The sequence below is a fragment of the Kryptolebias marmoratus genome, linkage group LG5 (genome assembly GCF_001649575.2).
Source record: "Kryptolebias marmoratus isolate JLee-2015 linkage group LG5, ASM164957v2, whole genome shotgun sequence".
Classification (NCBI taxonomy): domain Eukaryota; kingdom Metazoa; phylum Chordata; class Actinopteri; order Cyprinodontiformes; family Rivulidae; genus Kryptolebias; species Kryptolebias marmoratus.
The window spans coordinates 25898253-25912859 of NC_051434.1; the positions used below are offsets into that span (position 1 = coordinate 25898253).

The 14607-nt window shown below is 43.5% G+C and overlaps 1 protein-coding gene across 1 annotated transcript in view; it reads left to right on the forward strand.

The window, feature by feature from the left end:
• LOC108246978 (retinoic acid receptor beta) overlaps nucleotides 1-14607 on the forward strand; it is a 223651-nt gene that overhangs the window by 46583 nt on the left and 162461 nt on the right. The window lies entirely within an intron of this gene.

Below are 14607 nucleotides of genomic sequence, written 5' to 3' on the forward strand. Positions count from 1 at the left end.
AGATTGTGTTGAATCTTTACTTTGTTGCAGTCTCCCATCCTGATCAAGCACATTGGCAACAGTGGAAAGGAAAAACTTACTTTTAACAGGAAAAAAAACTCCAGTAGAACCAAGCACAGGACAAATGGCTATCTGCTTCGACAGGCTGGTGTTTAAGAGGATGAGAAAGAGACACAGACAAACACAGAATGACTGGTCCAGGTGGAGTTTCTATAGGAAGAAAAAAAGAAAAACACATTTTAATGATAGAAATACTTACAAATACAAACATGGAAAGTAGAAGAGGTAAAAACATCAGCAGAGTGAGGAAATGTGGTCATTTTGTCCTCCAGTAGTATGCCTGTAGCAGCATAACTAAGGGATAGCTCAGGAAATCCCAAGCAACCATAACTATAGGATTTATCAAATATGAACGTCTTAAGCTGAGTCTTTAAAGTAGTCAGGGTGTCAGCCTTATGGACAGAAACTGGAAGTCAGTTTCACAAGGGAGGAACCTGATAAGTGCTTTGTTAGAAAAATATTGAACAATAAGATTTTTAATATAAGATGGAGAGATCTTTGTCTCTATTTCCCCATTTGCTTCCACATAGGGCATCTGTACCAGACTTATATGCATTTATATGTCTAGAACTTGCTCTATCACTTTGGCAGTTGTGTTTACTGACTTGCCTCTTTTTGTACACTGTACATGTTTGTTTGTTCTGCAGTTTCCAGTAGCATTTCAAGACAGGGGGTAATGTTGCTGTAAATTGTCTAAATTACACAAAATGTACAGGAGAGACAGGCGTCCACTGCTGAACATAGCCATATGCTAATGTTGTGAATTTGATTAAAAAAGTGCAACTTTTTAGAAAATGAAACATTGTTTAGACGGGATTGAAGCATTTTGCTTTTGATCTGGCCCAGATGGCCAAAACCCCCTGTTGAAGGTGCAGCATTAGATTTACAAAGTTTCATCTAATTGTGTCATTGTGGTATCACACTAAGTTAATTAAAACATACTCTTGCTGCAAAGCCAGGAATGATTACGAAATTTGGCACACTTGTTAGTGCCAAACAGTGCCTATATGACGAATTTTACACTTGGAAAGAAAATATTGGCTCTATATCATCCCCTTGAGCTGTGTTTGACATACGTAGATTAACTTTGGTACAGGTGTATCAACTGCAGACACACTCAAAAGTCTGATGGACATATAGGCTCCACTCCTCAGAAAGTCAGCTGTTTTGGATCAAATCTAGCAAGAGCCAAATTCCAACATTTTCTGTCATTATTTCACAATGCATGGTTGGATATTTACAAAATGTCACACATTTATCTTATCTTTAATAAGACCCATGGTTGTGAGAGGTATCGCAGCCTTCAGGGGGCCTGACCTGGCACTCTATCACCTGGAGGAGGATGTGAATTTCCCTCAGAGTGTCAGAAGGGGGGGAGATGGAGGTGAAACCAGACCGCAGATTCATCGTAAAAAAAGGCAATTAATTTATTAACTTAAATAAACAGACAAAACAAAAGGGCTGACGTGGCAGCAAAACTAACAATAACAAAATCGAAAAACAAGAAGCGAGGCATGACAAAGCGAGGAATGAGAAACGAGCTGACAAAGCGGAATGATCCAGTGAGGAGTGATGAAAAGTGACCGGTTCTTAAAGACAGAGGATAATGAGGTAAATGGGCAAAGGTGAGTGATAATGATTACTAACAGGTGGAGATGGGTGTGGCAGACATGACAGGAAAAGTACTGGGGAGGTGGATAGTGACAAGAGAACAGAAAACCAAAAGACAAAACTAAAGCCAAGAACCAAGACAAACAATCATGACAGNACAGAAACTAATAAAAAACCAGAAACAAAACAAGAGTTCACAAAAACACCAAAAACCATGACAGAGCCCCCTCTTAAGGGGATGGCTCCTGAAGTCCCCTAAAAAATAATAAAAAAATAAATAAAATACCTGACTCTGGAGGGTGGAGGGGGAAAAAACCAAAACCAAGGACGGAGGGCAAATACAAAAGCAGACATAAAACCATGAACCAAAAACCGACCGGTCAAAAAAGGGCCAAGGGGAAACAAACAAACAAACAAAAAAAAACTCAAAACACCGGTGAAAACACCGGCCATGGCCTAATGCTGGGCAAAAAGATCAGGTGGACGGCCCGACCGCCGTCCACTGCAGAGCAAGAGTTCAGGTGGACGGCCGGGACGCCGTCCGCAGGGAAGCAAGAGTTCTGGCGGGTGGCCCGAGCGCCATCCGCGGCATCCGTCGCCAACCTCCATTGAGATGAAGGCTAGCGGTGAGGCGTCTTCTCCGACCCCCACAGAGACGAAGGCTGGTGGTGGGGCGTCGTGATCACCGACCCCCACGGAGACACTGAGAGGTGGGGCGTCATCTCAGCCGACCCCCACTGAGACACTGAGAGGTGGGGCTGTGGCGGCGTCGTCGGAGTGACCCGCCCGTGGAGCTGTGGCGGCATCGTCGGACTGACCTGCCCGTGGAGCTGTGGCGGCTGCGTCGGACTGACCCGCCCATGGAGCTGAGGCTGTGACGCCAACTTCTTTTGATGACTTGACAGGGGAAGAGACGTCGTCAACCGCAGACTTGGCAGACTTTGCAGACTTTGCAGACTTGGCAGACTTTGAGGTCTGTGGGGACTCTGCAGAGGGCGCTGGAGACAGTGGAAACAGTGAAGGCGGCACCAAAGAGTGAGACTGGGGGCACTGCAGGCGATGCTGAGAACGGGACTGGGGGCACTGTAGGCGGCACTGAGAGCGGGACTGAAGGTACTGCAGGCGACGCTGAGAGGCTGTGAGCGGTGCTAGAGAGTCTGTGAGCGGCACTGGAGACGTGGCTGTGGGCAGCACAGGAGACGTGGCTGTGAGCGGCACATCCACCTGAAACTGGAGTATTTTTCATTTTAACTGGGTAAAATTAATCAGACAGACAAGTACACAGCTTTTTGGATTGGATTTCTCTGTTTATTTTAGGTAAAATTTCTGCAGTAATACTTGAGATTATCAAAAGGTAAATGGTGAAAAAAACTTCTGTGAAGAAATTTAAAAAAATACAAAACTAAAGAAGTGATGCTGGCATACATATATTAAACCCTTTGTAGGGATTTGGGTTTTCTGTGTTTCAGTTTATTGTTTTGTTTTATTATCACCTTGTTTTCTGTTGAGTTTTTGTTTCAGTTCTCGTTTGTTGTCACTTTCCACTCCTCCCCAGTCACTCTTTTGCCTTCCTGCCACGCCCATCTACACCTGCCTCTAGTCTTGCTAATTGCTTCACCTGTGCCTACTTTCCAATTACCTCCTCTGTTTAAGAACCTGGTCATCCCTATTAGAGCTGCAGGGCAGCTCTAATCGGGAATCTACTGACAAATGCTGTAGGTGACTTGTACCACCCTATAAATGAAAATAAGGCCAAAACTGAGAATGAATCACAAAAAAAAAAAAAACATTTTCAGTTTTATTTAGAATTGTCAAAATAGTTGGAAAACAGAACAAAACAATAACAGCAAGGTAAGTAATTAATTAATTCACATTGTGTATTAGGAGGAACTACTTTGTTGGGCGAATTATTTTTTTTTTCTTAGATGGTATTGCCCACCTGCCCTTATGGACTGGCTGCATTTGCCACTTCTATAATATCATCATGAAGCAATTACTGTGTAAGTCTGCCCACTTTTGGTTCTTGGGGATTTTGCTGAGGGATAGGGAGAACATCTTGTAAGAATGTCTCAACCTGCCCAGCTGTTTGACTCGGAGCTTGGTGCTCTGCCTGATGCCAAACCTGCTTCTTTGCCTGTTGCCAAACTGGCCCTGTCTGATGGTGAACCTGACTTTCTGTCTTAGCCTGAACCTGGGTTTGTGCCTAATCTTGATGCTTATCATGAAATAACAAAATGGTTGAAGGTGAACAGTCAGGAGATGAAACAGTCACAAGGGACAAAGGTGAAGTGTAAGTGATTTTATTTAAAGTGAAAGATATTGTTCTTCGAATAAGATATGAAAGGAGGGGAGGTAAGTAATTATTGATCTTTGTTATGGATTGTTTGACAGTAAATAATGTAATAGTGTTTGTTTTTTCTTACAGTTTAGTAGAGGTCCAGGAGCATGGAGAGGAGCGTCAGGATCCGGAAAATTTTCAGGTGAGTGTGCCAGAGTTGAATGGATAAAGATGGTTTTCTCAGGTGAATAAATGAAGGTGAGGGACTTTTGTTACCAGTGTAACCAGCAGACTGATTGGCAGGCAGGCGGGCAGGCAGAACAGAGAATCCACAAGTGATCATAACCAAGGCTATTTTCTAGCGCTGAGTTGATCACTGCAGCCGCCTTATAAAGCCCAGGAGCCTCATTAGGGAATAAGTTGCAGCTGCTGCTGGTAAACTTGCCAGGACTGATCAGGAAGGTGCAGATCTGGAGATCCTACAGTACCCTCCTCTCAAAAATCGCCTCCAGGCAATTGAAAACATTTTTTGGAGTGTTGTTTGTAGAAAGTAGCAATCAAGGATGGGTCGAGGATCAAAGATCGGGGAATCCAGGATTTCTCTTCAGGACCGTATCCTTCCCAATCTACAAGATATTGGAAACCCCGCCCTTTACGTCGCAAGTCCTTGCGGTTAACAGTATAAGCAGGGTGGTTGTCGATCAGCCGGGCGGCCAGTGGAGGCTTGTCAGAAGGATGCAAGGGGCTCTCAAAGACTGGTTTGATTTGGGAAACATGAAAGGTAGGATGAATGTGCATGGAGGAAGGTAGTTGTAATCCTACCACAGAGAGGTTGATGACTTTCTTGATGGGAAACAGGCCAATGACACGAGGATCCAACTTCTTAGGTGTGTCTTTAAGCTTGATGTCACAGGTAGAGAGCCAAACCCTCTGGTTGATTTGATAGATGGGTGCGGAGGATCAGCGCCGGTCGGCAAATCTCTTGTTTTGATCAGCCATACGTAAGAGCGCTTCCATGGTTTGGCACCAAACCCTGCAGCACCTGGAGACATGATGTTGAACAGAAGGAACCAAAATGTCAGTCTCAACATTGGGGAAGAGGGGCAGTAAATATCCTAAAGAGTCTTCAAAAGGTGGCAAACTGGTGGCAAAAGAAGTGTGGGTGGTATGGGCGTATTTGATCCATGGAAGATGTTTGCACCAAGAAGATGGATTGTTGTCGTTTACGCACCTTAAGGCGACCTATCCAGAAGTTAAACTTATAGAAGCTCAGCCTTGCGGAATTCCTTCCAAACTTGGGAAATAAATTGTGGGTCCTGATCAGAAACAATGTCCGTAGGTATGCCATGGAAGATGCATATCTGTACATAAAAAATTCAGACAAGTGAAATTTATTTATTTAATTTATAGTGTTTTTGAAGTATTTTTTTGTGCTTTTGTAAGTTCTTGTATGTAAGTTGTAATGTTTTTCAGACACTTGCTGCTTTTAATGAATAGATCTATTTGTGCTACCCGCTTATATTTAACAGGTAGGATATTCTGATGAAGGAAGTGATTTTTGTGGTTTTAGAAAGGTTTTCGTCGGGGATAAAAATTGTTCCAATGCTATGCTAAGCATAACTCCTAAGCTTCCACTTCAGTATCCGATGATATTTAACATTAACACGAACCGCTATAGTTTTTCGGTTTGTAAACATGACAGTAGCAGTTTTGACGGGTAGGACCGACCGGTAGGAAAATCTGAAGAGGAAGCACAGATCGTCAGAACACCGGCCGTAGGCGAGAATGCACACTGATCGACGTACATTTCTTCATGTGCAAAAAAGGCTTCTTCATCCATTTCTACTATTAAGCAACCAGACAGTAGCACCGTTCTTGGTTCTTCAGCATTCTTTTAGGAGCCGGCCAGGGCACACTTCACATCATAAACCCAGGATGGCAACTCTGCCCCACAAATCACCACACTTCAGCATTTATTGACTGAAACGCTAAAAACAAGTTATTTAAGTTTTAGGTCAGAAAAATAGGTCCCGGGAATGTTGTGTGGATGTGTTTGACTAAATAACATTCATGAAACGTCAATATTTTGAGATTTGATTTCAGTTCACCTTTAGCTTAAAGTTTTTGTTAATAGTGTAGTTTAGCCCTCCTAATATTTGATTTTCTTTTGTACAGACAATAATTCAGGAACTTTACCTAGTATAAAAGCCTATTTCTTCTTATTAGGTAGCATCTTTAGTTGTCTGCTCATCCATGGTTTACCTTTGGGGTAAGTTTCAACAGTATTTACAGAGATAACAGTATTCTTACAGTGAAATATCCAGGAGCTGTCCTCATCAGTAAGTTTGTTGATGTCACCCAAGGATTCAATGAACTCCTCTCATGCTGTGCTGCAAAGACAGAATGAAATTCTCAGACCACAGTTTAATGCTCCTGATTTTCACTTTTCCTCTCTAAAGACATGTCCAGTATGTAGGAAGCAAATACTCGCAATTGTTGTTAACTGAACCCAGCGGATGGAGTGAAATTGATTTATAGGCATTTTTAATAGACCACTAGACCAAATACAGAAATTTTAGTTAGAACTTTTCCTAAACATTTCTAACTCTATGACTGTTGTGTTTGTATTTATGTACTGTTGTACTTTGCACTCATGAATGATAAAATGATATGACCGGCATGAAAATGGGGGTATTTTTTCAAACATAATAAACGTAAATCCAACATGTACTTGCAGCTTTGTTAGTTGCGTCCTGGTATTGCGTTATCAACATGAATAACACCCTCTCCTCCCCCTAATGTTGTCTAGTCAATATGGCAATGTTTAAACTTTAAAATAAGATACACCACAAATATAAAGTGCACAAAGAATACAACTCACTAAAACGCTGAATCAGTGGGAGCCCTGTGCCTGTTTCTCAGTAACGAGACGGTCCCATCTAGAGCTTCCAGAGATGTTTGTTTTTTTACTCATTTTGCTAGCTTGTGGGTTTGTTTTTAGCAGTAACGTATCATGTGACCTAGATTAGTGTGTTGACACGCATCAAGAGCGAGTTATAGTTGTAGTGGAGCGAATTCGGTCAGTTTTCAAAATTAATGTTGTTCAGACTCCGAAAATAAATAAAAAGGAAATACTGTAAGTTAATTATTCTTTCTGTGCGGCCCTGTACCAAATGACCCATGGATCGGTACCGGGACCTCTACTCTAGCAAAGCTGGTTCGCCTTCATCAGCATTTATATGATCCCTCTATGAGAGATCACAAAGATAATCAAACAGTTCAAAACTCACGGAAGAATGCTTCACCGACGTAAGCGTCAAGTATAAACGCCTCAACTGCGCGCTGTGCATTACAACTTCTTACATATATAAGGCACTCTGGATTATAAGGCGCACTGTCGTTTTTTGAGAAAATTGAAGGCTTTTAAGTGTGCCTTATAGCCCGGATAATATGGTAATTGCTTTGTTTTTTAAAAATTTTTGGGATTTGCTATGTCCTGTTTTACTGAGAATCTACACAAGCGCCATGTCTAAAGATAAAGTGCAAGTGTTATACAAGACCTAAATATTTTTAAAATTATGAGGAAAAGACAACAGTGTGAACTGAGAGTGACTGCCTAATATGGAGTTGTATTTGCACCAGTCAGATAGGCCGCTTTGTATTCTGACATCATTTTCTTTGAATTATTTTAGTGAGACTAAACTGGAAGAATAGTGGAGGCCCCCATCAAAGAGATCTTCAACTCAAATCTCCAAAATAGTTTTTTGTGTGTGTCATGGGGGAAATTGGAGACATGTAATTTGAATGAGCCGTGTTCAGGGCCTTTATTGCAGATGTGGCTTCCAGAAGCTGTAGCCTGAAGGTCATTAGTGACTATTGCAGTGGCAACCAGAGGATGTATTGTTGGGCCCCAGCAGTTATGGAAACCGTCAAGTTGAAGGAGGTGTTTAAGGTCATGTTGTCTTGGAGGACTCTTGAAACAGCTACTAGGTACAGGGATGTCAAATGGACTGCGGCTTATGTATTTGCAGATGCAAAAACTCAAATGTAGGAGGAATTCAGATACCATGGAGAAGCATTTTCAGTTGATCTCAAGGAGATTCTGGTAAACCATTTGGCAACTCAGAAAAAAAGAGCTGGCCATGTCCCTGAGTGTGCTTGGTTTATCTGGGTAACTGTTGACCCAGACTAGGGGTATTGTCAGAATGAATACATTGAACATCTTCTTTATTTAGTCACCATGTCCACATTCAAGGAGGTTGCCAAGGTAGTTAAAAATGTCCTTGGTGGCAGGGTGCCAAGGGTGGTTGAGATTTGCCCTAAAATGCTAAAGGCCCTGGACACTGTGGGCTGCCATAGTTAACAAGTCTCTTTAGTGAGAGAACATACCTCTCAGCTTTCCTGGAACCAATTCCTTCCTTCCTGTTGGAAGGGAAGCTCCAAACAATTGTCAAACCTCAGATTGTGGCCTTCATTCTGGCTGTGGACTAGTGGACCAGACCTTTATCCTTGTGAACTTGCTAATGTAGTTATGACAGTTTGATCAGTATGCACATGTTCTGTGGATCTGGAGAAGGCTTATTCGAGCCCAGTATAGCCCTGTATTGCCTGTTGGCTATTTTTTTTTACCATTTTTTTATCCACTGACCCTGCTCTATGATTTATGTGACATCCTACTTAGTAGCTTGTTATAATAAAACTAACAGTTGACTGTGGAATTTTTAGTAGCGAGAAAATTTCATGACTGGATTTATTACACATTTGGCATCCTATTATTGTATTATGCTGGAATTAACTGAGCTCCAGAGAGTGATCCATTATTTCACAAATGTTTGCAGAAGCAGTCTGTATACCTAGGTGCTTGATTTTTAGGGCTGCAACTAACGATAATTTCAATAATTGATTAATCGGGCGACTATTTTCATTTCCAAATCTTTATTCCAAAAAATTAACGTTTAGAATTGCATAGATTACTGAACAAAAACATGTAGCTGCCTGTATAGTTAGTTGTGATAAAGAAATAAATTAAGAGAAATGTCAAATAACTTTAGTTATCTGTGATGTAGTGGCAGGTAATCCCGAGGTAGGCTTCATTAGTGTCATGTCGGTTGATGCGATTAACCCACATGCAAGAACACAGGCAGGAGAACAAAGAAAGTTTAACAGGTTTATTATGAGCAGGAAAAACTGGTTCGAGCGGCGGGCAGCAGCACCAACGGCACACTAAGAAAAAAAAAAACGGGGAAGACGTTGAATTTGAGGTTTGTAGGAAATTTGCGTTGCATCAGAGAGAGTAGGGAGGTACTTACGGGTGTAGTGGTATTTGTGAGTCCTGGGGGGGAGTCAGAGATTCTGGGCTTCCGTTTCTTTGGTTTTCGGGGGTGTTGCTAGGAAACGTTGAGTCCTTAGCGGAAGAAAGGAGCAGCAGCTTGACTTGAGCCGGTGTGGCGGCGTGGGAGGACGGACAGGTCGGCCAGGGCTTGAAGAGCATCTGAGCAGGCGGTTTGCCAACTTGAGAGAGGGTTGAAGATGGATTCAACGGTCAGCTTGCAGAGGGGACTCAGGCGTCTGGCGGGTGACTTTTACCAGCGTCACGAGGGGCGAGGGGGGTGGATGTCCAGATCCGAATGCTCGGGTAAAGTCATCACTAGTCAACAATCTGGCGTCGAGGTGTTGGTAAACCGCTTCTCTTAAGCTGCAGGTAAGGGCGTAATTGCCGACCGGTGTGTAGATGACGTAACAGGTCCGTCCCACATGCAGCCGTCTCCAGGACTCTATCTAGAGGAGAAAACCAACCCCAACCTCCACCCAGAACCTAACAATTAGCTACACTTGTCCACACATCAGCAGTAAGAGCAAGTTTGCTGTGGATTGTGTTAATTGCAGTTTTTACTTCCTTAAAAGTCTCTTCATATTTTTTCTCCATTAGCTTTGTGAAATGTGTCCGTGACAGAAGAGTGTAACCTGGATATAATGTGTGCATCATTGAAGTGAAGCCTTCATCTTCGACCATTGACAGAGGTCTCATGTCAGTGACAATCATATTCAGGATGCTTTCAGTCCAGACAGCTGATTGCTGTGGTGTGCATTTCTTTCCCATCATGACATATTCTTTCACTGTTTGATGTTTTTTTCTGAAATGAGAAAGACCATATTATTAGCATAAATTGCAAAAACTTAAAAAATGTTTAAATTGCATTAATTCATTTTGGCCCACATAAAAAAGTTATCTGTATGTAAAGGAATAGGTTGATGTAAAACTTTTACTACTTTCTTATTTTTAAATAAATCAATATAAATTCAATTCAACATTCTCACTTTATATACTTAGCTCTCAAGCAGAATATAACAATAGCCTATTTAACACCCATGTTTCACATCTCTAAAAAACTTACAACTAAATAAATTAAACACACACTACAAATACTATTAAAACACAATTACATAAATAAGTAGATGCAAATTTAGTTAAATGTTGCCTCACTTTTCACTTGCATACGGTGACCTGACCCATGACTAAACATTACTTTGTGATGACACTGGGTGGCGCTGAAAGCAGCGTGCAGTTTCCTGTATGCTAACTGCTGCTAATAGAGCTCACAGAGCTAGTTCTGCTGCTTAACAACTTTAAGACAACAGAGAAAGACTAAACAAAACCCTATTAAGCAGATTCTAACCTGCAGTGAGTACAATATGCCCCCCAAAATGGTAATGGAGTAGCAGAAAGAAAGTTTGCAGTGAGGAAGAGGAGCCGTAGCTTCTTCATCATCATACGGAGCTGATGGAGTTTGTTCAGACACTAATTAGCTAAAGCTACTAAACTAATGAAAAAGTGCTCTATTACTGTTAACCAGCTAAAAAGCTAACAAAAGCATCAGATCAGCTACCTGAGAGACTAATGTTACATTTCCTCACTTTTAAATAATAAATAAAATGTCATGACTCACCATTCGGAGCTGCTTTCGTCCGAATCAATTACTTCGACATGTTTACGCTTCAGGTGTTGTATCATGAGCGTAGTGCTCCCGTACCATGACAAATCACTTTTACAAAGTGTGCATGTAACACATTTTTTTGTTTTGTGAAGCGTGAAGTGCTCACATCCTTTTGATGACTTGGGTCGAAAAGTTTTATATGCGTCTGTCATTTGTAAATTTAAAAGTTACTTTCTCTGCTGTGATTTTTCCTCCTAAACATTATTTAGCTCAGCGAGCATTGACAATGCGCTGCGGGTGACGTCACCATCTCCGCGACACCGTTAGTGACGCTTTTCTCTTGCACCCCTAAAAAGACCTTACCAAAGAGGCTAAGGAGTGTGATTACCCTGTAATTGAAACAAACCCTCCAGTCCACCTTGAAAAATGAAACCACCACCCCAGTCTGCCAATCTAGTGATACTGCCCCAAATGTCCATGCAATGTTGCAAAGGCATGTCAAACAAGACAGTCCAGCAACATCCAGAGCCTTAAGAAACTCAGAGCAGATCTCATCCACCCTTGAAGCCCTGATGCTGCAATGCTTTTTCACTGCCTCCGCGACCACAGGCTTGGTTTTGACAGACCCACATCCGAGTTGTCAGACTGCTTCCTCCATGGAAGACGTGTTGGTGGAATTGAGGTCCTCAAAGTAATATTTCTACTGTCTGGTGACAACACTGGTTGAGGTCAACAGCACAGAAGCTCCACAATACACAGCGTTGATTTCAACCTTGGAGAGACTCACACGGAGAGATAAAGACAATTAGAGTGTTTTATTGGCTAGCGGTCTTTGGCGCTCTGGCCCCGGCAGGAGACAAGTTTGCAGAGAACCGCTGTGAGCTTGAATGATCGAAGTAGGGTGAGGGATTAGGGTAGTCATCCCCCAAAAAGGTGCCGGAGCTGAGCTGAGATGAGAGCAGGAAGAGCAGGCTGCAAGGGGCCTGCGAGGAGCTGCCGCCACTAAGAGGCCCATGAAGGGCTACCGCCGCTAAAAGGTCAGCGCAGGGCTGCCGCCGCCAAGAGGCCTGCTGCCGCTAAAAGGTCAGCGCAGAACTGCCGCCGTCAAGAGGCCCGCGGAGGGCCACCGCCGTCAAAAGGTAAGCGCAGAGCCTCCGCCGCCAAGAGGCACGCGAAGGGCTGCCACCGCTGCTGCTAGGGGGCCCACGAAGGGCTGCTGCTGATGCTAACCTGGAAACAACAGCACTGCGAGGAGTAAAATATGACATGAGAAGAATGCGAATACCTTTAGATATCTAGGGAAAGTAAATTAAAAATTAAGTTAACCTTTAATTCAAGTCAAATTTATTTATATACAGCACTTCAGCAACAGGGCAGTACAAAGTGCTGTACGACATGGAAACCTAAAAATACGGTCATAAAACACACAACGATATCGAAAATATAGAGCTAAATATATCTAAAATATGAGACACCAGATATGACTAAGACGTACTAATGATAAACCAAAGATAAGATGAGGAGAACCAAACTACGATATAACAAACTAAACTACAGTTTAAAAGAGTGTTTATCATAATAATGATCATGATTCTTGGTTATATTGGGCCAGCAGACAGCCGCCACTGTACTCTAGTCTACTCTGCTCTATAGAGAATGCATCGAGTTCGCACCGGCCAGCCCGGTCGGCAGCAGAGGAACGCCCCCTCGTGACGTGAGGGGGCGGGGCCGCGGGGGCTACCGGAACTTTCTCAAACAACAAAGCGCTATGGACAACGTTGGCTTTGTTGCAGTTTTTTTTTTTTATACTTATCGGGATTCTCCCGAGACTTCAGGAAGAGAGGCGCAGTGGAAGAAATGCTCTGGATGCCGCGATTGTTGCGCGGAGTAGGAGAGCTTTTATCCGCTGGAGATTTCAGGCTTTACAGCACCTTCGGCTGGGGGACAGACGGCATAAACGCTGGTGTTTATATTCCTGCTAGCATGTGGTCATACCCACGATCCGAAAGAGTGAACAGGAGCTAAACTTGCGCCACCCACGAAGCAGGGAGCGGCCTCGGAAAAAATGCCGGCGCGCAAAGCAAGATCAGAGAAATGGAAAAGACAGGGAGCATCGCGTATTACCCTAAGATGGCCAAGGACGGGCATCGGTGAGGGCGAAGGGGAGCATCGCGTATTACCCTAAGATGGCCAAGGACGGGCATCGGTGAGGGCGAAGGGCCTGGCAGAGTCGAAGAGGAAGGCTGGGCGGAGGCGGTAGGGCCGGCTGCGGATTTGAGCTGCACACGGACGGATGGAGGACGCCCATGGAGGAGATGAGAGCCATGGCGAGCTGCTGAGCATCCGGGACGGGCGGGACCAAGGACGGGCTGCGAAGCGTGGAGGGGGCGACTCCGGAGATTGAAGCCGACGGAGAAGCTGCTGGAGCGGGAGCATCGAGGCGGCGTCTGACGAAGGAAGGCCCAGAAGCTGGAGCAGGGGCGCTGGAGGAGCCGGGCCGGCCCCGGTGACTTCTTCCTGGTTCCCTTGCCGCAAGTGGGGAGAGGCGGGGGCGGAGGGAAAGAATCGCCGGAGGGGAGAAGTGCGGCCGCTTAGGCGAGCTGGTCGGGAGCACGAGACTTCCTAAGCACGAGACTTGGCTGGCGAGCAGGAGGAGCCATGGCCGGGGAGCCTTATATCCTGCACCTGGACACAATTTGGCAGCTGGGAGCGAGGATCCATGATGAGTGATGCCGGACAGCTGGGTGAGTCTGCCAGGTTGAAATTGCAGCGAGCCTTCACTAGTGATGGGAACGGCAGCTCCTTTGAGTGAGCTGAATTACTAGAATCAGTTCATTTAAATGATTTGTTCAAAAGATTTGATCACCGAATCCTTCAGTTCACAGTTTATTAGTTAGTCAGCTTGTTAGTTTAGTTTATTTCTTTTGTGCCATACACCATAAAAGGTGCCCAGCCCCCATGGGCTTATAAGACATACAAACATATTTCAAAGATGCAGAGAGAGACCAACATCAACATCCTTCAAACAGAAATGGATCACTCCTCGACGGCAGTATGTTTTTTCTGGGCATGCACGAATCAGCAGTTCATTCAATGGTACTGATCATAGACAAAGAGAAAATAAAATACAAAATATAATATGTTCATCTTACTTGTGAAAAGTTATCCCTAGAGCCCTGACGTCAACAGTCCATTGATTTGAACAAAAATAAGCTGCACAGTCCTGAGGCACCTTCTGCTCTTTTAGTTTAACCAAATAAGAAGGATGACCGCTCCAAGATGGCAGCAGTTGTTTCTGCACAAGCGTGAATCAGCAGTAAGTACACTCAGGGTTTCCCCGAGAAAAGAGGCTAAGCCCGGTGGTAGGTCGCCGGTCGACCGTGATTTAAAAAAAAAAAAAGATTAAAGTTGAAGGGAAAGTTGAAAAAATGGTTATTTATTATGTTATATTGGAAGATATTTGTGCCAAATATTTACACAACTACAGTTTTACAAAAAGGCACTTTTGAAATACCTTTTTCAACAAAAATACAACTGAAATAAATACTAATTAATTGCACCTAATTCGAATCCTAATTTAAGTCACGTTTACAAATAAATTAAATGAACATAAATGAAAAAGTGCAGACAAGGCACCAACACACGTCCATCCATCCATCCATCCATCCATCCATCCATCCATCCATCCATCCATCCATTCTCTTCCACTTATCCGGGGTCGGG